Source organism: Pseudopodoces humilis, chromosome 3, assembly GCF_049639895.1.
Source record: "Pseudopodoces humilis isolate 2021_Gansu_Grassland_sample_001 chromosome 3, ASM4963989v1, whole genome shotgun sequence".
NCBI lineage: Eukaryota > Metazoa > Chordata > Aves > Passeriformes > Paridae > Pseudopodoces > Pseudopodoces humilis.
In genome coordinates, this window is record NC_142202.1 from 69357687 (window position 1) to 69382746 (window position 25060).

At 36.9% G+C, this 25060-nt stretch overlaps 1 protein-coding gene across 4 annotated transcripts in view; it reads left to right on the forward strand.

The window, feature by feature from the left end:
- The window catches only part of SESN1 (sestrin 1), a 77803-nt gene that overhangs the window by 15850 nt on the left and 36893 nt on the right, over positions 1-25060 (forward strand). The window contains exons 1-2 of one of the 4 annotated variants that reach the window (XM_088052683.1): positions 7562-7703; positions 13391-13550. The exons of 2 other annotated variants lie outside the window; for them this stretch is intronic. The gene's annotated coding sequence lies outside the window, so the exon portion shown is untranslated. Of the gene's footprint in view, positions 1-7547; positions 7704-13390; positions 13551-25060 lie in introns of those variants that run through there. One more of the 4 variants, XM_014263429.2, reaches the window with a different exon arrangement.

Below are 25060 nucleotides of genomic sequence, written 5' to 3' on the forward strand. Positions count from 1 at the left end.
TGTACCTTTCAGCAGGGCCTGAGAGGTTAAATGAAATGTCATATGAATGCAGCTGCAGTATTTTCAGGACTAAATTGGCTCAGTGTGGGCTACCAGGTGTGCCAGTTACCACAGCAGTAAATAGATATTCCTCACTTGTACGTGTTTCACAGAATTCCACATGGACTGTACTTCAGCTGGTGCACCTGCTCCAGGAAGATGTAATGAATTTGAAGGAACACTTGGGGGAGACTTCATGTCTCATATTTTGTTGCCAGTTTTTGATTTGTTTGAAGTGACATCAATATGAATTGAGATTATTACTCTAAAACTCTTGAAAAATGAAACTTTTGTCCTTGTCTCATGCTATTTCTGTTTGCAGAATTGTAACATGAAAACTTCTTGAGATGGGGCACATTTTTAGTTTTTTTTTTTTTTTTGTTGGTGATGATACCTTGCTAGTTTTCTTTAGAAATAATGTAATTGTAACTGCCTTAAAGCAATGCTGATTGATACAGTTATAGGAAAGGAAGAAGAAAAGCATGCATAAGAATAAGAAGTTTGTGATAGTAGGTAAATCAGCACCGTATACATTAAGAATGCTTACCACTATAGTCAGGTTTCATGTCTATTTCTATTTTAATTTATGATTGTCACTATTTCAGTTTTGTAAGGCATTTACCTTCAATTGAAACTTCCCTAATATTACCTCTGTATTGTTCATGAAGCCTTGGCATCAGTATGGCTTTTAAAAACACAAAATTGAAAAAAGGAGACAGGGCACTAACTGCAAAGAGACACCTCTTCTGAACACAGGAGGCGTACATTCCCACATATTAAAAAAAAAACCTGAAAACAAAAACAACAACAGAAAAAAATCCCCTAGCCAACTACAATGTTGTTTTAATAATTGAGAGAATTGGGGTAAAAAAGCTGAGGTTTGTGAAGGAAATCGGTGATGGTGTCTTCTGTTGCTGGCCATGGCATAGACTTTCCCTGATCTAAACAGAAAATACTAGTATAGGTACTAAGTGAAAATAATAGTCATTATCAATCTATTTTCTTTTTTGGAAGGAACTAGCAAGAGATCTATATGAAAGACTTTAAGGTAAGTGAAATTATTATAAAACTTCAGTGAATAACTCTTAACTTTAATTTTGAGCTTACCAGCGAAGAATTTTAAACTATCACATGGCACCTAACCAGTTTTCTAAGAACAGATTCAACAAGAGTACATTCTAATTGGGAGGAGAGGGCTGATATTTAATGTTTTAGGATTTTTAGTTCCTGCTAAACAAAATCAACTAATAAACATGTTAAAGCTACCTCTGGAATAAAATATTTTTTCCTCTGAACTGTATTATCTTAAGTAAAAGAATGTGTGGTAGTGTTGCTATTTGCCTTTTTTTTCTTTATTCCAAGCAGAGTAAAACTACTGCATTGTCAAGGCTAAGATCTATTTAAATACTGTTAATTGTCCACTATTATAAAGAGAGATAGTGGAAAACAGAATTCTTTGGCAGCCCTCACTTGCTAGAAGAAACTTTATTATTTGCTGTGTGACTGTGGTGCACAAGAGTCACTGGTGCATGCTCAAAGGGACCCTGCATGTTAAAACTTGCTGGCTGCATTTTAGCTTTTATCCTGCTGTATGGTAAGGCCTCATCCAGTGGGAAAGGTGCTCTACTAAATTCAACCCTGGCTGTAGCAATGACCCAACAGACTGCTTGTGTCCCCAGGGATTTACTACCAGGGTCTAATGCCTCAGAACATAGGTGGTATTTTTAGTGAAAGAAGGGGGCTGGAGCTTGTGGCCTCTTAGATGTAAACACTCTTCAAATTGTTTTAACTCCCTATATATTTAACACGCTATATGTGTGCAACTGAAAGAGTTAGCTTGTATCTTGGAGGTATTTTCAGGTGCAATGCTCTGTTGCTTCTTTCACTTCGTTACTTACTGTTTCTTACAGCCTTGTACAGGGGAATGGTAGTTCAGCCACTTGGGATACAATTAGGTCATGATTGTGGCACAGCTTACTATGCAGTATTTTCATTGACAAGTTTGTCCCTGCTTTATCATTGATATATCATTCACAATGACAGTAAAAGAGATGAGGTTCTGCAACAGAAGGTACTATAGGAAAAGGGAACCCTAACAAGAAAATGTTCTCCCTACAATAGAATGAAAACTTAAAAATTGAATGTTGAAATAATCTGGGTAGACTCAACTCCTGGTAGTTGCTAGCATCAGAATGCTTTGCTTTCAAACCTAATATTTTTATAATACAGCTGCTGGGTTTTTCTTTGCTTTATTGGGTTTTGGGAATTTGTTTATTTGTTTGTTTTAAATGGAATAAGATACCTTCAGATTTCTGCACTTACAGCCACCAACATGGGGCTTCTTCTGTCCTGTATTATAATTATTTGTCAAGACAAATGTTCTGGTTTTCACTAAGTCACTGAAAGACAAATTATGCAGTCCAAAGACAGGAGCTGAGTTCAGGAAGCTTGTGTTTATGATCCAGCTCAGAGCTTCAAAACCCAGGATCCTTCTAACCCTAACTTCTAACCTTAAAGTCAGTGAGCATCTAGGCAGAACCTCTTCAGATGTTCAGCCATGCTTAAGGGTGTTTCAGCTCTGGAAGTGGGCAGTAGTTCCACGCCTGTGCTCAAGTAAACTCACTCTGGATCCAGAGATTAAATGTTTCCTTCTATCCCCTCTCAGGACTTGCAGAACATGGTGTTCTTGGAGCATGTTTACTGAAGACCTATCAGATGGGCTTTGCACAAAACAAACCAGAGCTACCCCTCCCACTCTCGAGTAATAGCTTAGTGGTTAGAGCATTCCCAAAGAATGAGGACTCTGGGTTCAGCACCTTTTCTCCCTGAGGTGGTTCAAAGTCATGCCCTTTACATGCCTGGGCTCCCAAGATGAGAAAATTGAACTAGCTTTTGCTCTCATTTCCAGGCCTGTGAACAACTTAAGAATTACATGGAAAAGCAGGCCTAATGCAGTTGGAAGTGCTGGCTGTGTTGCCATCATTAACAACAGCTTGACTTTATTTAGAGAGGAGGTGAAATCACCTTGGGCCCATTAATGACTTGGATTTGGCCTCTGTCTTATTTAAGTGATCTCACTGCTGAGGTGAGAGCACCAGTCTCTTGGCTTGAGGTTGTGGTCATGAATAGATGCAGTTGCCTTTTTGTGGTGGGCCGAAAGCTGTAGCACAGTGAGAGATAAGACTGATAAGGCACTCCTGTCTTCAGTGCTTCCTGTTGGTTAACTTAGGTGACTTCCAACTTGACCTACAGCTTTTGTGAATGCTAGTTAAGATGCATTACCCTCCTCAATTTCTGTGTAACTGTAGAAAAGATAACTTTTGTGTTCCTGGGTAATAGAGTGAAGTGTGATCTTTGCTAAGAGATTCAGACTCTTGAAGAAACGTTGTTGTCTTCAACATCATTGGACTTGTCTACACAGTATTTGTTGTATTTGTAAATTTGACCTTCCACTAAGGTGGTATTTCCTTGAAATACTGTTTAGAGGCTTCTACACTAGATAACTAAACTGCCTTTGTTATGTTCCTGTGGTGAGAATGCACGTGAAACTTCCAGCTCACAAGCATCTGAAAATGCAGTTGAAAGTGGAGATGTTTTGTCATTTGTTTCTTGCACATGTTTATAGTGCATAGTCTGTCCTAATGCAAAAAGGCAATTATCCCCACATGCTGGTATGCATCCTTTTCTTCAGTGAGTATCCTTTCTGAAGGATTGAGAACTTTTCCTTTCTAGATCTCCAGACTTCTTCTAATTTATCCCCTCATACTTAAGGACACTGTAGGTTTGTTCTTCCTTTATAACTGATCGGTGCTAGAAGCTCTTGGTGGAAGTTTGAACCAAAACTGTGTCTCTGAATATTTTTTATGAAATAAAAAGATCAGTTCTTTAAAATATCAACAGGTGTTTGTGTAAGACTTCATAGAACAGTTTGTCACCTAGAAAGGAAATAATTGGTTTCTAGTGGATTTGCAATTTCCTTTCAAAATCCAAGTGCAGTGGGATGTGAGTAACCTGTACTACTGCAACTAAGTGGCTGAAATAGGGTTACAGATCCAGTAGGACAGTCTGGAGGAAGAGCAAAACAGTGTCAACAAGTTTTGTACACTGGGTTGAGTTTAATAGAGGGTGAAGCTAAAAGTCTTCCTGAAGACTGTATATTCTTGTTGCTATTTAAGTTTTCCCATGTCAAGCCTTTTCATTTGACTGTACTATGCAGGAACTAGATCATTAGCATTAAAAGAACCTGAAGTTCTTCCAAGTTTATATTCAGGCCAAATGAAGTAAGCTTCAAGCAAACATGCAACTAGATGACATAGTAGCATGCATTAAATGTGCAGAAGCCTTTTTATTTCCCCATCTTCTAATTATATCAAACAATAGGAGATGAAGTACATGTCTCTTTAGTGACACTATGTTTCAACTCTGTTTAATAGACCTTTTTTCAAATATAGATGTGTGCCATTGAATCTTGCTCATAGTGAATGGCCATGGGCATTGTGAAATGCTAGAGGTTTCATGAACAGTACCATGAAAATCTGCAACATGAAGAGCACCTGAGTGTTTCTCTGTGGTTGAACTCACAGGGTATGTGCTGACACTTCCCTTCATACTCAGGTCTTCTGATTTTAGGGTAACTTCCCATTATTGCACGTGAACTAAATTACAATTAACTTTGGAGTAGTTCATCTATAAAAACTGGCTTGTCTGACTTGCTGTGTAAAATGCGTCAAATGGGGAGCATGCTGTCAGTTGCTGTGGCTGAAGTGACAAGATTTAACTCACAAGATGGTGGTAAATTGATTGCAGTTGTGTGAACTTTTTATCATAACAGCTCTCACTAATGTTTACTTTTCCTTCTGTGTTAAAGCATGCCTGCATGCTAAAACATATGTTCCAGCATCTTCAAAACTTAAAGGATTTTGGAAAGGAAGGAAATGTAGCAAATGCCAAACATCAAGTAATGCTGTAGACAATTATTGGTTTAATCTATTGGCAGTAGATTAAAGAAGGTGGCTGATGATGGCCAGTTCTTCCCTGTTTTCCCACAAGACTGGGAAAGTCTTACCTTCCCCAAGTGACATGAATTAGTTATACGATACCTGGGGTGACTGTTTAGTGACCTAGTTGTAAAAGCTTTTATGAACATCAGAAGCCTAGAGTTATAAATATGGAACTTCAAAATAGTCCCGGGATTTTTTTTGTTTGGTTCGTTGTTGTTTCTGGAATAGCTAGCATAAAACCAAAGGCTGGCCCATTGTCAGGTTAGCAGACTTCCTTTTTGGCGATTCCTTCCCTCTTCTGTGAAGTTTTAATCTTCAAAATATCAATTAGAGAAACAAGCAACAAAACCAAAGGAAAACAAAAAACCCATAGTTTTCCTTTTAACATTGTTATCAATGTCCTTGAAAGGAGGGAGTCAGCCTTTTTATTGTAGACCATTACACTTTCAGTGTGGAACCAGGGAAAGTAGCAGTTTGTGCAAACTGGAAGCTGGTAAGGCTGTGCTTGTGTAATGGTCTGCTTGATTTCTCCCTGCTGGAAATCTGGGAATGTCCCCAGCCTAAATGGTGGACATTTATTTATTTAATCTATCCCACAATTACTTCCTTCTTGTGGACCCCTTATGCATTACTAGACCCAGCTGGTTTGGAAAGGGGTGATTTATAGAGCCTTTAGTGAGTATAGTTAGATCTGTACCTAGACCAGAGTTCAGGAATAGCATTGAACTACAGTTTACATTGTCCAAGTGCTGGTTTGTGAGTTTTACTTTTTACCTTTTAGAAGAACCACTCTATAAGCTGACAGGGAAGATAACTGCTGAACTCTGGCATTAGACTTTCATGGAATGAGGACATGGTCCAAGCTCAAATAATACCACTTCTTCTAGTGATTTATTTTCTTCCTTCTTACGAGTAGAAGAATTTGAGATGTGATTTTTCAGCAGATGACAGTCTAGCAGGTTGCACCTCTGGCTCAAGATATCAGTCTCTTGGAGGATGGAGGCTTTTAGGCTCCCTGCTTCAGGTGAGTTTGGAGCCAGGCAGAGCCTTGTGCAGCAGTACTGGGAGCAGTGCTCAGAGCTGAGCAGGGGTTGTAATGCATGCTGCTTGCTTGCTTCTCTGGAGACAAGAGATGAAGTCTAGTTATGCTTTCTGGAGTGGGAAAGAGTACAGGTTGGTGAGGGAGAGCAACAGTAGCTTGTGAAGTTAAGAAGACTTTTCTGACACTTGTTCAATTTTATCTCCCCTTCACTGTTATGGTCTGGGAAAGGAAAATTCTGTGATCCAAAAAGGTTGTGAGAACATAAAGCTTTGAGAATATCTTTGTAGTGAAGCAGTATTTTTCAGTAAGAGCTTTGTGTGAGTGTTTATATGGGGCAGTAGAGAGAGGTATTAGGAGAAAGCATAGCTAATAGTAACACAATAAATAATACTTTGGAATTTATACACCTCTGGCTGATTGTTTAGTGTTCTTGTCCTTGAAAAGTGCCCTGTGAAATATGAAGATTTCTGTAGAAAAGAAGTTTTAGAAACATTTTTGCCTATTTTAACCTTTTAATTATCTGATTACCAAATGGTAGGGAGATAAAAGTTCATTCAGCATTAGATTGTTGAGACAACCAAGTACTGAATCATAATCCTAATGCCTGTTTTGTGCCAACTGCCAAATAAAATCATGTTATTGGAATGAAGTGCCTATATCCTGCTAAGGCAAGAATACTTGGCTGCTAGCAGCCAGTCACTTCAGTAAACTCTTCAGCCAGGGATTGTAAGGAATGAGCGGAACTTGCAAATATTAGATTGGCAGAATTTAAAAATGAAAGCAACATGAATGTTAAAATCCATTAAATAAATATCTTTAGTCCCAGGCTAAGATTTTTGACTCTAGTGGTTTTGTGTTAATTCTCTGTGTTCATGTTAATTAAATGTGCAGGATATTATTGTTGTAGCTTTTTTTATACTTACTCTGCACGATCAGACTCATCAATGTTTTCCCTATTCATTTTCTTTGAGGTATACTAGCTCTTGTCTCTGAACTTCACATTCCATTTTCTGTCTCAGCTGTCTGGGCATAGATCATATTCATGTCTGATGACTCGATGATTACGTTAGTTAGTGTATCCTAAACTGAACTCCTTTTCTCTTCCCTGTTCTGTCATCGTCATCTCAATGCTCTTGCTTCCTACTTTGCCATCATCTTACTATTTTCCTACAGTGTCACATGATGCCAATTTTCACGTTGCGTCAAAAATTTGTTTTTAAAGATCTGTTCATTTCCACTGGTGCTTACTACATAAAGGTATTGATTTCTGTATTGACTGTACAGACAGGATCTACCCAACTTTGTGTTCCCACACAGCACTTACCTTGCTGGGGCTGTATCAATAACAGCCCTTCCAGATTGCACATTCTTGCATCATGAAGCATGCGGGCTGCAGGAACGCACCCCGCTGACGCACGGTAGCATAACAGAAGAAGGTACTGCTGAGGGAAGACATGGGGGTGGGGAGGTGAGGAAATAAAGCAAAAGGAGCAACTGTTTGAAATCCCAAATGAAAGAAAAACTGTCAGCCTGGGGGAGGTCACAATTTAGTGTTGCAGCTCCTTGACAGAGTCTGACAATTTAGGATTATCTGCATAAATCTAAGATACTGCTGAAAGCAGGTGAGTGAAGTAGAAACTTTTTGCTTTGTTTGGGGTTTTGTTTTGTTACTTTGACATGTTCTTTTCATGTTGGTTGTGGAGAGGCTTTTTGCACAATTTCTCCAGTCCTTACTGGTAAACCAAAAGAAAACTCCTTGACTTAACTGTGTATTGTGTTACCATTAAAATAATACTCAAAATGTCTACTTTAGGTCTGTCTGAATACAGAAAGTTACAATTCCTGTCCTGAAATTCTCCTTAAAGGTGCTAAGTGTCTCTAATAGCCTTAAAACTTACTTAAATATTAAAATCTTCTTTAAAATGAAACTTATGAAATAATAGAAACTATGCAGACAGTTCTCAAATAATTTTGATTTCTTCCTAAGAAATTAATGCTGGGATTGTGGTTATATTGTTGTTTGGTCATTGTATTTGCTAAGTTTTACATTCAGTCTATAAACTTGTGAGCTTTAAATTCTGCTAATCAAAAGATACTGTAGTTAGCCTTTAAGATCAAATCTTAACTTCTGAAGCCTTTGCCAATTTGGTGTCACATTCACATTCATGTGTCCTGCTGTTGAAAGGCACTTTCAACAAGTTGTCTTATTGCAAGAAGGGGACAGAAATATAATCAAGACTTTGATCTCTCAAGAACTTGGCACCAGGAGTGTTCTCTGACTCCTTACTAAGAATTCTTCCTCTAGCATTTTTTCCCCAGAATGTACCACTTTCTGCTTCGGCAATATTGAAATGGGCTTAACAGTTACAGGAATGGCCTGGGAGATGAGTTCTGTTCCTGGCCTTGCCATTCTCATTTGCTGTGTGATCTTGGATGAGTTACAGCCTCATTTCAGTTTGCTTGTCTGTAAAATGTAAATAATGTTCATGGAACTTCCCCATACTTTTAGTTATGCGAAAAAACTGATAGGATGAAGTTATAGAAGTATACTTAGTTGAAGTTTAAATACTTCCTGCTAACCTTTATATACCATTGCACTTTAGAAAACTTCTATAGCATGACATATGAATGTGAAGAAAATTATCCATGGATAGAGTATGGTGGAAATTATTTAAGAGATGTTGTAATTTCTTGTGAGACTTTGAAAAGGCAACTTAAAATGCTGCTATTGGCAATTTCATTTTATTGCCATTTCACTTCACTTTTCATTTACTTTAATTCAGAAGTGGCTAAACATGTTCAGACTTTCAAAGAGACTGAGTTTAAAGTGAGGGAGAGAAACAGTAATAGGAAAAGAACCATGTTACAGTCTTTACATCTACATGTGCTAGCATTCTCCTTCCTTAGAATCCTAGAACATTTCAGTTTGGGGGAAGGGTAAATAGTCTTATCAGGACGCTAAACTTAGTTTTGTTGACATTTAAAATATAGCTAGCTTTGAGAAGTGAGGAAGCTGTTTAGCAGAACACAGCAGTGCTGCACAGTGTGTCAGGAGACAAAGAACAACACAGTGAAAGTATAAATGAAAGCAGCATTTGGCCACACTGGAATCTGACCAGTCAAGAATGGTGTTTATAACCAAAGGAAAAAACCACCAAAAACCGTGGCTTGTCTCAGTATGTTTACCAGTCTTTTTAGCTTAAAAACAGTAATGGGCTTTATTGAAACCATTCCCTTAAAATGGTGAGCTTTAGAGTCAGGCTGGATTGGCATATAATTATTAGCACAAATTCAGCACAGTTACAAGTAAGGCTTTGGTATATTTGAGTTGCATATTCTAATAAACATACTCTGTTTGCATATTACTTCTGCCATATTACAAGTTGTATTGCAAAGTGGAGCTAGGCAGGAGAACGAAAGGTGGAGAACACCATCATCTTGAAACCAGCTATGGCTGCAAAGTAGACCTTGTAAAAGCTGTAAAATTGAGCTATGGTTATGCCATATCTTTTCTGGAAGGCAAATACAAAATAACAGTAGATTTCTGCAGCTGTTTGCAGAAGTAGCAGTGTTCAGTTTGAGAAAGGTTTGTCGTCCCTAGGTCATGTTTTCACTTATAGAAATGTTGTCTCTTATGAAATTCATATTTACTTAATGTAGGGTGCCAGGCTGATCACTGCTGCTGTTTAAAATAGAAAAGCAGATGGAACAAATAGGACGATTTACCACACAGCTTGATCTCTTCCCCTGAAGCAGCCATTCATCATCAGCGCTGCCGAGACAAACTACTGAACGAGTTTCCCTGCTTCGCTGTGATTGGGCTCACAGAGGTGGCAGAGCTGCACAACAGCCTCGGGATTGGCTGGGCAGGAACACACCTCAGGAATCTGTTTATTTCCCAAAAATAAGATACAATCTTTTACATTTCGCCTAGAGATCTTTTATCTTGCATTTAATATCCAAATTAACTAGAACAAACAGAGTTAACCTCTTTGGAACAGATGTAGTACTTTAGATGGGTGGAATGAATTCAAGCTTTTGGGGTTTTATTTGGTGATGGCTTTGTTTTTTCCTCATTTTCTCCTGAGAAAATTATGCCTGTGTGAGTTGTCTAGATCTGTTGTTTGCATTTTTCTGGGTGACTATATATGATATTTGAGAACCTTTCTTGCATCTTAACTAGAGCAAAAAGTTGTTTTCACATTTTATAATGTATTGACTTCAACTTATATTAAAGACAGTTATTCTTTTAAAACTGTTTTTATGTCTGCTCAGTAAAATGTTTACACTTGCAGTACTGTCTTTCATTATTTTTGTAAATATCAAGTTGTTATTTCTGATCATGTTTTAGTGAGCTATGGCTTCTTTTTTATTATGTTAATAAATTTAAATAGATCTGGAATTTTCTTGGAATTATTTTTAAGTTAAGGACATAAACTATTTTGATACCCTGTATAAATAACTCCAGACCACAACTGAATGAGAGATTTGATCATCTGCAGTGAATGTTCCAGCTGAGTAAGTATCTGGCATAGCTGAATACATCAGAACTCATTAACCTACTTCCTCTCTCTCTCTCCAAAAAAAAAAAAAAGGTTGAAAATTATATGGAGAACACATATGACTTTTGTTGTGGTTCAGATGGGATGCATACAGAAGTAGAAGGCTGTGAAAGGCTAGTTTGTGAAGCAGGAACTTGTAGTTGTTATCAAGTAACAAGGATTTGGACAAGCACCAGACACAGGAATATTGACTGTAGGACTTACTGCCTTCAGAAGAAGAGGCAAAGATACAGAGGAGAATGAGAATAGAAATGGTTGAGAGGAAAGATTAAAGGCAAGAGAGGCTGACTAAAGCTCTTAAAACCTAAGTTCAGGTTTTATTCTCCTCCCTGAATAATTGGTTTTGCTTGTGTTATATATAAATATGGATAAAGGCAGTAGTTAGTAATACTTAAATTGTCAATCAGCTTTTGAAAAAGCATTTATTTTCCTGATCTATACAGAATTAACAGTTGAGATTTTTTAAAAGACTAGTTGTGATACCTTAGTGGTGTTGCTATATATTAAACATTCCCTTCTTAAATCTTTGCACCCTCAGTGATATTTTATAAGCTTTCACATTATCCTATTAAAATTCCTTGCTCTTTGGAGCAAAGTGAGGAGGAAATAACACGTGTGCTTATGGAGGAATTACCAGCAAAAGATACTTTAAATTCCTTGATACACAAATCTCTTTAATTGTTTAATATTTTAACCTGGAAAAGTGACTGAGAAAAGTCTTCCTCAGAAGCTTAAAAAAAAACAAAAGTATGGAATTCAACAGCTACAAATGGAGTGGGATGGTAATGCTATTGTTGATTTCCAATCTTTTTTGTTAGTTATCAACTTGATAACAAGCAAAAGTAACTTTTTCTCGAAAGAAAACTTTCTTCCTGTTGAATAGGAATGAGAGAGCTAGCAGCCTCCTTTTATGCTCACTCTCTAGCTGTTAATTGGAATATTTTCAAATTAGGGTAATTAAGGGAGCTGTGTGAAGGAGGGAATCTTGTTCAGTGCTGTAGAGATTTCTGAAGACTTGCTTTAAGAAAGGACTTCTCTGGCTGCTTCCCTTTTGTGAGCTGTAGGAAGTCCTGAAAATAACCTTTTATATCTGTGCCTTAGGGCTGATACAACAGTTTAGGGTTTCTTTGCCTTACCAGCATTATGTTTGCATATCCTGAGACTTAGTGAGATTGAAGTATGAACCTGTGCTTTCAGATCTAAATTTGAAAGGAAGTTTCATTATTACATTGTTATAGTCTTCTGTATTGCATGTGAAAATGTTGAACTGTGCTCTCCCCTTCACATAAATGTTGCTGCTGTTTAGTCACTTTTGTGGAACAAAAGATTCATCTCTTCCTTTTCTCCACAGGCATAAAAGAGCTAGTGAGGCAATTCTGAGTGTTCTTGTTTTGTTATCTTAATTGACAGTCTCTTAACCTCCTTAAAATATTTACTGATACTGAGTTGGTTAGTAAAATGGGAAGCTGGTAGCAGAGAGCTTAAAAAAGTGGGATTGGATAGCAGATGGTATTTCAGACTGACGGCTGCAAGATATGTGTGTAAGGGGAAGCAAATTCTCATTTTACAGGCTGTGCTCTATGTGTTTGCTATTCAGAAAACAATGAAATTACAATAGAGCTGTCTGTTCCTATTAGAAAATTCTAATTCCTATTAGAGAATGGGAACAGTATTTTGCTGTTTCCACCTTACATGAAAGAATAAAAGGCTTTCAACGTCCTTGTTGGGTGGTAGTTTGCAAGCAAAATGAGATTACTTCCCTTTTTATTATTTTTCTTAAATAAGGCACAGCTAACCTTTGAAACTTTGTTCCTGGAGGCTACTATGTCTCCCATTGGCTTATACTGGTTCAGACAACTGCACAGAAACTGGGAGAGGCTGGGAGAAAGTGGAAGGTTGTTAAAATGCGCTGTCCAACTCTGGCACTCTCTGAGTGGCAGCTTGCTGGAGGCAGGCGAGGAGTGCCTCAACAAGGCAAGTGGGCTGGGAGATATCCACCTTACCCTGTGTTCTGGGCCTCTGGTACTGCTTGCTGTTGTTAGAACTAACCAAGGGGATGACTGTGCCTTTGTCCCAAAAACAGGAGTATCCCTCCCTCAAAAACACAGTGAGCCATGCTGTTGGGAGAGGATTGCACTTGCAAGTAGAAAGAAGGCAGCCAAGTGTCAAAGATGTAAATGAGACAGTGAAGCACCTGTTTCACAGGCTGCACATTGCTGAAGGTGTCCCAAGGAGGGTTGTTAGTGGCCATATGCCTTTTCTTAGTCCTCTGCTCAACATACATGATATGAGAAGTGCACAACAAAAAGCTAACGCTACAGTGACTGGGATAGCTGTGGCTGTTCAGGAGAACCATTTCCTCCAATGTTTTGAGTCCTTCTGGTGTGTGGAGGATTATAAATAAAAAGAGGAAGGGTGAAGTAAAAAATGTCAAAATTATATTTTAAGGAGTTTGCTAGGAGATTTGGCTTCTGTTCCCCTCTCAAACTCAAGAAGTCTTGACCAATGAATACGTTACTCAAATAACATTTTGCAATTCTTGGACAAATCAGTAAAGTAAGGATTTAGTTTTAGCAATTTAGAAACTGTGGGTGATAGGTATCTAGAGATCCTGATAGGAAAGAGTTTAGTGTTGGTGTGTTTGTTGTTTATTCAGAGAGCCTGTCACTTCACAGTGACCTAAACAGTGTCACATCTCTGGTTTTAACAACTAAACTGTCTAATTTTTGTCTTTTCAATTTCTAAAGTAGTCCTGGATTTTGTCACCAGTTGTTTCCAACACTTAAAAGAAGCACAAGGCTTAGCATTGTGAAAGGAGTCCTTGGATGGCAAAAGACTCAAACCCCCCAAGACTGTGATTGAAAACATAGTGGGGACTTTGGAAGCATAGTGTTATTTATTTTGCAGGTGAGTGTTTCTAGATTATGAATTAAATACCCATGGGGAAACAAGTATGTTCAAGGACATTCCCAACTGTTCTTTTCCCCCATAGGTGTAAAAAGAATTGTTTCTAATTTAAAAGATAAATTAAAAGTTAGAAGAAAATATTACACAAAGTAGTCTTCCTCTTCCTGGAAGAAGGATTAGAGAGGAATATGGATTCCTGTTAAATAAATCTCATTATATTTTGCATACTGCTGTAAGGCACCAATGTGCTGGTAATGGCAAAAGAGGATCCTACACAAAGCATTACTGAAAGTCTGTGTAGAAATTGTCTAACATCATTGTGTGAGCCAAGTCAATATGGAATTAACTTAGCATGAGATTTACAGTTTCAGTTGCTCATACACCATTCCAATAATAACAAAAAAGTCCGAAGAAATGCACTTCTTGAGTTTGCTCACGTATGTTAGTTGCAAGGAAAACAGGAATTACTTAATTTTTTTTTACTGTAGATTAAGAAAATTCTTATAGGTTTTTTAATGTAGATAAAGATGATAAAATGGTGGAGTGGTTTGGTTTTGAAGCTGCTGAGTCTGCAGCTGGGGAAGTTCTGTTCCTCAGTCTGATCTGCTGATCCATTCTTGGCTCCTAGCAACTCCCAAAACAGTAAGACTTAGAGAAATAGGCTGTAGGTTTTTTGTTTACTGCCCTTAGGCTTTTCAGCCTGTAGGATTCATGTACTACAGATTTGTTTAATTTTTCATTTAAGATTCTTACATTTACACGTTTGTATAACCTGGGCAATACATATGTGACTAAAATGTGTCACAAATTGACAACTTTGGCTACTGTAGCATCTCATCACACTTACTTTATTAAAACTAATGGAAATGGCCTATTGGGTAACACTGCACCCAGGCAAAGCCAAGTAAATGTTTAACAATAGTTACAGTGGTTTTTAGGAATGTGTTTGTGTTCCTTTTAAATGGCCTCTTCCTAATCTGCTTTAAAACAAGTGTTTATATAGGTATATACATATATATACATACATACATATATATGTGTGCATATATATATATGTGAGGCCTTGCTCTTGTCTTCACATTTGTCTTACTATTTTTTCATATCTTAATCTTGGAAAAACTAGCATGGAAAGTTACTGAGAATCAAACAAAATAAATTTCTCTTCTGAGTGAAAGAGATGAGCTTTTGTTAGTGGTGTTTCTTCTTATCACCTCAGGTTAGTGAAGGGGAAAGATGGAGTGATAGAAAAGACAAAAGGCAACCTCATTCAAGAGAGCACCAATCTATTGCTTAGTGAAACTGAAAAGGAAGTTGCTGCGATTGAGATGCAACTCAACAACAAGAACAGCAGATGGAGGACGGCAAGTGCAGATGTTTGGCTAGGAAAATGCAAAAGCTCAGAGAAGAACTGATTAATTCCTTGTGCTGAGAGGATGCAGGAGTTTATAAATAATAAAGATAAATTTAAGAGGAGAAATTTCAAAATCCCCCATGTGAAAGTTTCTTCTTTTAAATCTTAAATGAAAAGGTGAAGTTTTTTTTAAAAAATTGCATTTCTTTTAGATGATAAAGGTCAAAATTTTATTCTTGAATGCTGGAAAATGTTTAACTTCAATTATGCTTACTTGTCCAGGATCTTTCATCATGCAGCCCAGGGAATAGGCAGAGCACAAACATTTAATGAATTCTGGAATTTACTTACATGCTTCCTGGAGGAAGTAGGAACATCTCTCTTGTGTTGGCAAAAAAAAAAAAAAAATCAAGTCTGTTGTGACTTCAGTCTTACTGTGAACTTTGTACTGATTTCAAAGCTCAACCAAAGTAATAGCTCCATCAGCTGGTACTAATTTTTCCTCACAATGAAGAATCTTAATCTAGAAATGAAGGTAAAAGCATTCATTTGTTCAGACTAGTTTTTGGAACAGCATGTGCACACCTCTGAGAAGGTGAGGCCTGACAGAAGAGGCATGGCATTTTAGTAGCATGGTGCAGTGTTTGTACATGTGTGCTTAGGTATGGGTGTGTGTGCATGTACAGCTGGTGGTAACCTCTGGTGTTATATTTCAATTGTTCATAATACTGTGGACAGTCTAACTGGGGGAAATGAGCAGGGGGCAGTAATTCCTGATTACACCAGCAGTCTGTACAGTGCTGTGACTAAATGTGCATTAACAGTGATTGCTTTGGCAGGAGAATCTTCAGCATTAGAAACCTGTCTTGGTGGCTATTAGAAATGCATTTCCTTTACTGTGGGGCATTGCACTTCTGTGATATCCTTTTTATGTTTCTTGTTTAAGTAAATTATAAGCCTGCTGTGATAAATGGCTGAGCAGGAAACACCTTGGTACCCTCAGTGCTTTAAAATAAGAGGTGAAAGAATTCTTTGCCAAAAGGAAGCTGATAAATAATTGCTGTCCACACAGAGGGATTGGACTGAGTTATACAATTCTGCTTCAAATGGAAACTAAGGCAAAAATTGCCTTGAACAGTTTGTTCAATCATTGAAAAAGCTCTAGATATTGTAGATTAAACCCCCTCCTCTCTCCTCTCTCAAGTCTTTACTTCTGAAGACAGATGTCTTCAGACACCTTCTATTGAATAACTGAAGGAAAATAATGAAATGCCACAAAGTAAATGTACTCAAGACTGACTAATCTAATGTTTGAAGCAGTAAATCAGAGCTGGGTAAGACACTGAATATGGTTTGGTTTGGGAGGAAGAAGTGCATGGGTCAATAGTTTTGGTTTGTTGGTTTATACATCAAGTAGATTATGGAAATCACTCTGCATCAAGATGAGTTTCAGTACTTTTGCACTTTCTAGAGCTTTTTTTTCTGTTTCATGCTACTGCTCAGAAATATTTGTCCATCTAAAATTTCCATACTACAAAGTATTGTCCATTTTATCCACAGCTATAAACCGTAGCAATAGAAGTGCTTTTGTCTTGTCATTACTATGACTTCATTTGAGAGTTTTATGGTGACACCCTACCCATATATCTTTCTAAACTAGTATTGGTTTGTATTACTGAGACATTACCATGTGTAAAACTTGCATAGATATGCCCTGACTTTTCCTTGGAAAGTTGCAACCTTTTCTTTGAGAGAGTTATCCATTTTTTTTTCAGCAGATCTTTTGATATTTGACAAGAGCACTTGAACTACACAAGAGGTATTTTCTTTTTCCCCATGGCTACCACTCAGGTTTGTCAAGGCTGTAAGTGTTAAAAAGAAGGATTAACCTTTGTGCAATTACGAGCCTCTGAAAACTTTGCAGCAGTTGCAGGTATTGCTTAGGAGTTGAAGGAAGCTGTCAAATAAGTAGTGAGAGTGGAGCTGTAAGGGTAAAACTGGGCTCTGTCCTCAAATTTGCAGTCTAGTCATGTAAACATGGTAGATTTTCCCTTTCCTTGGAGTTGTATTGGAGGTGGGAGAGGAATACAACAGTTGGACTGTGGATGGAAGTGTTGCCGTTCACTGGAATTTCTGGACTCTTTACAGTCTGCTAAGTGTAAAGGAACTTCTGCTTGTGTGTAAAGTTATCCCTGTACCTTGGGGCACCACCAGCAGCAGCATTATGCCACAGTGCCTCAGTTTGCAGACTTGAAGCTTAGTGGGAGTTTATGCAGGTGCTGTTTATGTTCAAAATCATTCATGCAACCTGAATTCTTCTCCCAAGCATTGACATTCTTTTCAATTGCATAGAAAATGCAATCCTCACCACAGTCGCTGTCCAGTTAAATTCTGAGAATATAAACACAGATTTCAGTTGAAGACAAATTTACCACTTTCCCGTGTCTAACTTTATATAATTTTAACTTTTTGATATAGGATATTCAATGAATCAGGGACTACCAAGAGTTGAAAAAGGGAAGTTCCTGTGTTTGTGCATATTGTCTCAGATCTCTGGTGGAGCTGTGTTTCATTGTTGTAGTCTATTTATGCTTTCCTCCAAGTTCTGGAAATGCTGAAACTGCAGAAAAGCAAGTGTGGTTCTGAGCAACTGTACAGCAAGTTCTATTTTGATCACTTTCATCAACTTTATCCTACAGGGAAAGTTCTGTACTGTACCTCTTCATCATGGGGGGAGGAGGGGGAATTTAATTTGTAATTAAGCCCTATTCTAATATCTTCTTTACATATGCAAATCATAAAAATAAAGATGTTAAACATTTCCTAGGGCTTTTGGAGCCTTATAAATCAATAAATGGTTGACTGAATAGTTTTGTACCAGCAATTAAAATACAAGCCTACTAGTGCTGTTTCTTTGCCCATGGATTCAGGACATGGAAAAAAAGATAGAAGATGTTCCTTTGCTTCCCCGAATAACATCATCACAACATTAATTTGATGTCAAGTAGAAAATTCAAACTTGATTCTGGAGGACTGAGTATTTAATCTCCCAGAAATTTTTCTACTGGTTGCTTAAGGTAATTTGACTAAGAAACAACTATATACTGTTGGTATTGGTAAAAAATAAACCTATACCCTGTGTGTTTTGCCAAGTTCAGAGTTGTTTTTCCTAGGTGGGTGCACATGTTCTTAGCTTTCATGTGGAAATGAAGTATTGACTGAAACAGACAACTCCTGATTTTGCTGGTTCAGCTGACAGATGCTTTCCTTTAATACATGTACAGCCTAGCTCAGTAAGGAGGTACTGCTGCTAATGTGTCCTTTGGGTAATAAATAAGAAAGAATTTCAGATTTCATTTCTGGCTTAATAACAAATAAAAATGTTTACAACATCCCGTTGGAGCTCAATAAATATGAACTAATGTTAAATATCTACATTAAATGCAGTTCTCCAAATTAGAGAATTCTTCTGTTTTAATGTAATGGGCTGTACTGGCATTTAGGCTTTTGCTTTAGTTATTACTGTATTGTTCTTCTGTATAGGAAGTACTGTTTATAAGACAAATTTAATTCCAGTGTTATGAACATTTAAAATCATATTTTTAGATGTTTTGATAATCTTAGAAGTTTTAAAAGATCACAGTATTAACTGGCCAGATGTTTAAGCAGCTATAAAGTACCCAACATTGCAAAGAGGAGCCAAACCTACCTTACAGTGCTGAAAAAAAATCCCCCATCTCCTAAACAAACACTTTGTCTCAGTACACTTTGTGGAGCATTTTATCTTGCAGAATGTTTCCCGTGTTTGTTAGATGGCTCAGCTCCAGAAGAGCTTTAACATAGTCAGCCTGCCCTTTTCTTGTATGCTTTGCTGATGATGTTTTCCTGCTCTTCATTATTTAGGTCGGTAATGAGTGGTATATAATTACTTATGAGTGGTATATATAATTACTTCTTCCCTGTATATCCCTGATACATGTATATTTCTTCCTATATCTCAATTCTAACATGTTCTGTTGTTTCCATATCATGTAGAGCAAGGTTTTATCTTTCTGTCCCAGGAACTTCAATTTCACTCAGACAGAAATAGGACTTCAGGACTGAGCTGCTCTAGGACTGTTTTTTAAAGGCAACCTTTCCATATCACCCTCTATTCCATGGGAGCCTGGATGTACTATTCAGTCAACTATTCATTGATTCATAATGATCTGAAAGTCCTAGGAAATATTTAACATACTTATTTATCTAATATACTGAGCTGAAGATATAGAGTATGTGTGTATTTGGTATTTCTTTTAGCTTAACTTATTCTGACATGTCTTCCAAAACAGCAAAAGTGTCTTAAGGTTCTCCTGTTCTGAGTAAATATCTTGTTTTGGCTCCTCTGGAGTCCTGTATGTGTTGGTACATAATAAATTTTTATGATTATTAAATTTTTAAGAATGCTTTCTACATACATGTCTTAATTAAAAAAAACAAAAACAACCTAATTATATTTAACTTAGGTTCTGTTTTCCAACCACTTTAGAATTTACTCTGACATACAAAATTTCATTATTACAATTTATTTGGGACAACAATGTGATGGAAATACTGAGACCTTAAGCCTGGAACTTGTAAGTTATAAACATGTCAAATATGCTGTTTTTCTGTCACAGAAAAGATCTTGCCTGAACTGGCCATATTAAATTTTCTTTAGCAGACAGGTAGCATGAATTAATTACATTGCTGAAGTCTTCTGCTGAGCATCCAGTAGCAGCCTTGACAGTATTTTGGAATGAGACTTGATGCACTGCTGGCCAAAGGGAGAATTTGTTCTAGCAATGGTTGTTAGGATGGACTGGAGGTTAAATTGTTATGACAGTTACCACACTTGGAAACGTAATCTTTTATTGAATTTTTTTTTTCCTGGTTGTTACTGTAGGGAAGGGAAAGATTCCTTTGGAACAACTTGTACAGTAATAAAATATAAACAAAGACTGTATGTAATGTACAGGGTGGGTTTAGACATGGATTAATCAGTACAGCAATAACAATAAAACGCTTGCTTTTTGTAATGTTCCTGACTTTGGAACTGCTTTGTCAGGCAAGTCTGAGCCTATGGAGAGACAGAAGAGAGCCTGGGGTAGTATTAACTTGAAACATGCCAGGCAGCCCAGGCTATGGGAGCAGATGCATTTTATTTCTCTTTGAACATATTTCAAGCTCGGAGTCTTTTCAAGAGGCAACTCACCATTCCTTCCCTGATAGATAGCAGTCATCTTCCTTCTGATATGTTGATTTTTCTCCTTGCATCTTTCCTTTCCTTAGGGCTCTTTGAGTTTTCCACTTACCAAGTCTTAAAGCTCCTTTCCTACTTTGTGGAATTTGAGGGGTTATTTTTATATGGCTGTTGCCTTTGAAGTATCTGAAAGAGTATTCTTTCTGCCTGTCTTTGCTCAGGTCACTTTTGTATTCAGTCCCTTCTGCTGCAAAATGCACAGACTAAGAATCATCTCATAGAAGCTGAAAGAAGTTTTCAAATTTCTAGGCCAGGTTAGAGAATTGTGATAATCTGATTCAGTCTTGTGTATGTAGGTCAGAGAGTTCTGTTTCTCTCCCAGAAGCTGAATATAAGTTAAGTTTCTGAAAAGTATCTAAATTTACTTAAAAATTGAAGCAATTATGTCCATTTCCTGTAGTAAGAGCTTTCAGAGTAATCTTTGTGCTAGGAAGCGATACCTCTGTAAGACACATTTGTGTAATGTCAGCTTGTATTAATTGTGGTTTTCTGTGAGTTAATTTATGAATCTGAAAAAAATCTTAATTTTTTTTCACCAATCTTTTTTTTCTTTTTAGACATCTTAATGAGTCTTGAAGGTGTATATATAAAAATAGGTATGTGTATATACAAAAATATCAAGTCATCTCACAACTTTTGTTACTTTGCCTATAGTGAGGTTTTTAAGGTGTGTACTGAGAGGTTCCTTTTCTTTACCAAATCAACAGGACCCTTAAAAATCCTTTCAGTATTTTCAAGTAAATTCTGCCACCAGGGAAGTCAATCATAAACAATCAGATTGTCATATTGTATGCAGGAAAGGGGGTTGCTTGTTTTACATGATATTTCTACTTTTATATGTTTTAGCTCAAATTAGCCTTCTAGGCAGCTGAACCACAGTAACAAATACACAGTGGAGCCCAAGCTGCAGTTCCCAATGTTCTTTCTGGAGACAGTGCTTTCCAAATGACTTTTCCAAGTGTGCATGTTGATTATTTTCTTTGTCCTTATGTGTGGGATAGCTAAATTAAAACATGTTTTCACAGAATAGGGAAGGTAGAGTGGGTGCTGAAGAGAGCCATTAGGTCTGTTGAGATGCCCCAGGGAAGAAACAATTACTCTATCTAGGCTCTGTTAGAGAAGTTCATCTGACTGTTTTAAAGACTACCAGCACCATGTGCCTGCCCTTGTTCAAACCTATTACCTGTTGGAGAAGGCAAGCTAGAAAGCTTTCAGGATCTGTCCTCAAAATGCATGTCAATCTGAATTTTGCCTTTTACCCCACTGCATATTATTGTCTAGGCACTTAAAAACTGCTCTGCCAATTTCCCCCCCCCCCCTTTTTTTTTTAGGAATTGAAATTCAGCTGGCTGAACTGGTTCCTTTTTTGTTTCCTTCTTTAAATGAAAGCATTGTTTCTTGTTTCTCTAGTTTTTGGTACTTTGCCCATCCTCCATAAAATCTTGAAAACAACACTAGCCATTTCAGTCAATTCTGTAAATATTTAAGGTGAAATGTAAGTAATTTTCTTAATTGGTTAAGCTTCTTTACTTCTCTCTAGGCTTTGTCTTCTGTGTTGATGTTGAGCTTTGAGGATTAAAAATGAAAATTCAGATGGTTTTGTATGAGTTATGTTGCCTTTTTGTTATTTTCCATTCACTTATTATCTCAACGCTGAATTTCAAAATTTTTGGTTTTAAAAGATGCTGAAATTCTGAGATTTTGACATTTTTTATTTCTTTCAGGGCCATGAAAGTCTGTGTTCCATGATACTGCCATATGACCTTGTTTGCCTGTGTTACAACATCCTATTAGGTCTTAATTGCATATGCTTGTAGAAATAGAAGCAGTACCAAATAATTCAAGCTATTTTTTACCATTTTTACCATTAACAATATAGACAAAATACAATAAGTAAGCAAGGATAATGTTGTTTCTAAGTGGAATATAGACAGAAGATCCAGGTAAGGATTTCTAAGATAATACCAGATTACCTTTACCTTCATAGTTGAACTCTTTAATTAGATGTTAGATGAGTTGTACTAATGTTTTCCTGGAGAAGCAGAAATGTCCACACTTTTTTTTTTTATTTGCCTTGACTTATTATTTAGGTCTAATGAAAGAGCAGGAAGTCAGCTATGGCTTTTGTAGCTGGTTCTGGTTTCCTTGTCAGGAAAATCCTTTTATTTAAAAAATACATGTTGTGTTCACACATGCTCACAGATTTCATTACGGTTAACACAAAAACTTAACAGGTTTCATAAATACAAGCTTTTTAGACATTTTTATGGAATAAAGTCTTGTCAATTTATGACTAGCATTTAAATAGTGTAGCAGTCCCTATATTTATCAAATAGCTTTGAGTTGTTTACTAAAACAATTTTACAATCCGATGAATTCGAGAACTCTTTCAAGATAATTATTTAGATTGTTTTGTTTATACAGGCATATTTAAGAAGGTGAATCTTGAAATATCATGTTTTGAATATCAGCTTTTCTTGATAGTAGATTTTAACATTTTTTGTCTGATTAAGTTGAAAATGAAAAGAGGAATGTTCAAAATGAGTATAAAACTTCCATTATAAAGGAATGATTGCATCATGTTAATTTAAACTATCAATAAAAATGTAAATATATTTAACTTTTTGAGATATCACCCTCTATTTTGCCTCTAATCTTTGCAATATATTTCTATTTATTAAGTAAAAAATAACCTATCTTTTCTTAACAAAAGATGAGTGAAGGCTAGCAGTGGTTCTTCACTTATTTTCTGTAAATCACTTTCTCATCCAGAACTAAATCCTTTTATAGCCAGTCTTTATTGTAATTTTCTCATTTTGCTTGCCCAGATGAGTATTATTCTCTAGTAGTGAAGTCCTGTTAGGCCTAACACTGGACTAGAGGACCAGAGAGTCTGGAGGAAAGTGCTCCTCAACAAGGCTGACACAAACTGAGGACACTTGTACTTACATGCCTTTGACACAGCTGGGCACATCAGGTCTTGGGAGGCAGGACCTGAGCAAAAACAAAAGCCTGGAATTCTACTTGTGATCGTTAGGCAGGTGTGCAAAAAAAAGATGATATTCCTGGAAACAGGCTGATGATCAGGCCCTTTTAGATGTTAAAGCACAGTTGCAAAAGGAATGAGTCATGCCTGCTGGGCTGTATCCACTGTAATTTATGGCCAGAGCTGAACTTTGTAGAACTGAAAATTGCAGTGTAGCTGTGCTAGTTCTCTAGAGTCTGGGGTAAACAAACCTGAATTTCTGAGCTTGTCAAATAAAAGTTCCTTTACCTCTCCCATTTTTTTTTTTATTTTTTTTTTTTTGAAGGGGGAAGAGCAGCACATCACACAGGCTTTCTTGGCTCCTTTAAAGACTACTGCAGATCTATTTAAATGCTTGTGCTAGACTCATTGAGCAATGAAGATATGTCTTTACAATAACATAACCAATGATTCCATTGGTTATTTTGAATTTATTGTCTCCAACTGATGTTTTGAAAAAGTATGTGCATTAAAGTATTCTTACAAGTATTTATCATAGGAGGGATATCCAAAGATTAATTACAGAGTATACCAAAATTTACTCATTTGAGCTCTTATCACACAGACTCTACAACAAGCAGGTTTCTTTGTTTTTGAGTTTTATGATTTGTCAGTTCTATAAATGCCTCATTGTACCTGAAGATACCTGAAGCAGAGATAGCCATTTCCCCTTCATGCTTTGATTACACATCTCTCTGAAACCATATTACTACAGTTCAGGTAAAAATTCTGATTTAGAAGGTGTATTACCATATTTGAGAAATAAAGGGGCTGTTTCTTCAATATGTACACTTTTTGGATGTCCAGGTAATGGCTGAGTGAGTGATTCTTGGGAAAGGAGAGAAAAGAAACGCATTTATACTCATTTGAAATTAGCATTTCAACAATAAATTGACATCAGTAATCCAGCAGACTCTTTGGAGTCTGGTTAGACAGAACTGTATGCTAATTTTGAATTACAAGTAAACAACATGCAGATATTTGGATTATACATGTTTAAATTTGCTATTTTGGAAGTTAAGCTTTTCATAAATTTCTTTTCTAAAGCTGAAAAGGGACAGAGTTTGAAGTCTTGGCTCAGCTAGTATTGAGCTAGGTTGGCTCAGCTAGAATTGGTAGCATCAAGTGCAACTACTTAAGCTTCAAACATGTAGTTTTTATGTTTAAAGCCCAGAGTTACTTACACCTATGTCATATGGGGCTTTTGTTACCCTAGTGAATTTATGAGGATGAAGAATTGGAACTGAAATTCTGTCTTTATTATAATATACTCCTACACTGTCTCTTATCAGATCATAAAGTGCTTACACTTTGACAAGGAAACCACAGCAGTAGCTGTTCCCAAGCTGACTTGACAGTACTGCAAGAACAATGTTTGTATAGTTTTGTCAGTAGTCTGTTTTGCAAATGCTGTTTCATACATAACAATCAGTAAAGTGTAAGCTGGTTTGAGTCCTGATGTAAATAAGTGTACACTGTGTTATAAAAGCTTCTTTTTCATTTGATTTTATCTCTTTCTTGTTTAAGCCACTTGTAAACAGTGTTTTAAAAGGTATGTACATAACTTGTGGCAGTTTAACCAAATCCATTTTAAATAATCAGTAGCAGTTTACCTACAAATACTGCATATAGCTAAGGCTTTCTCAACAGATCTTGTCTCCTCTCACAGTACAGCTATCTGCTGAGCATATCTGCAGGAATGCTCACTGCTTTGGAATCCTGTTAAGTCAGTGAATTCTCCAATAGAGTAAGAAGGAATCATCCAGGATTGAGCAGCATCGGCAAAGTCATTTTAGCTGCTTGAAATCTGATACCATTTCTAGTTTTGTATGGTTGTTAATGACGTGAACAGA